Below are 985 nucleotides of genomic sequence, written 5' to 3' on the forward strand. Positions count from 1 at the left end.
ACAAGATTGTACACAGGCTCTTCCTAAAATGAATCATAATGGCAGTAAACAACACAAGGCCGCGACAAGCAAATGAACAGACTCGCTGGAAAGGAAAGCGCACTCAGTAATACAAACACGCAAACGCCAATGCACAAAGAGTCATTAACACATGCACGCGGATAAACACTGCCGACATGTTCATTCATATGGAAATCAGGCAGAGTGGCGGCCAATTAAAGATAGACAGACAAAGGCCTCTCTCTCTCTCTAAAAAAATAGTCTGACGCGTTTGGGAACAAAGAGGCAAGCCATGTCTCTAGCCAAGCACCTTCACTGTGTTCTGTGTCTAATGTTGGCCGCACTCGCACTCACGGCTCCTGCATCTTCGGTATTTCAGTTGCTGCTGAAACTAAGTCCTTCAGATGCTTGCTTCGTTGATGTGTCAGTGTGGGTGTGTTTGGAGTGGTTGTGTGGTCGTACTGGGGCAATGTAGCTCTGCCATTTACTTAAAGGATCCTGTTCCATATACTCGTGTTTTCGAATTTGGTAAAGCTTCAAATCTGAAGTAATAAAAAGGGCGATAGAAACTGAAACAGTTGTACCACAGATCGTCTAATGCAACAAGCTAACCTGATCGAAATTCGATTTCCCTTCGATTGCGAAATGCTGTCAAATCTATATTCGTTTGATTTGCAGCGCATATCGCTTTTAGTTTGGTCAATATTGACTATCCTTTAGATTTCATGCATTGATTTCATCCAATGCTGTGACTGCATTGAGATTGTTTTGCTATTTAGACACTTTTATAAAATTTATGAAATATGATTCCACGTGAAATATATAGAAAAAGTTGGAAAGACAGAGAGGAAAAAATATTCTGGCTTTGATTGCCGCCCATGTTTTACGAGATATACGAGCAGAAATGTGTATTTATTTTAAAGGGATAGATAATTAACTAAACCTTATCGGAATAAAAACAGTAGGGAAAAAGATAAGATTAAAG

This window comes from Penaeus monodon, chromosome 20, assembly GCF_015228065.2.
Source record: "Penaeus monodon isolate SGIC_2016 chromosome 20, NSTDA_Pmon_1, whole genome shotgun sequence".
Classification (NCBI taxonomy): domain Eukaryota; kingdom Metazoa; phylum Arthropoda; class Malacostraca; order Decapoda; family Penaeidae; genus Penaeus; species Penaeus monodon.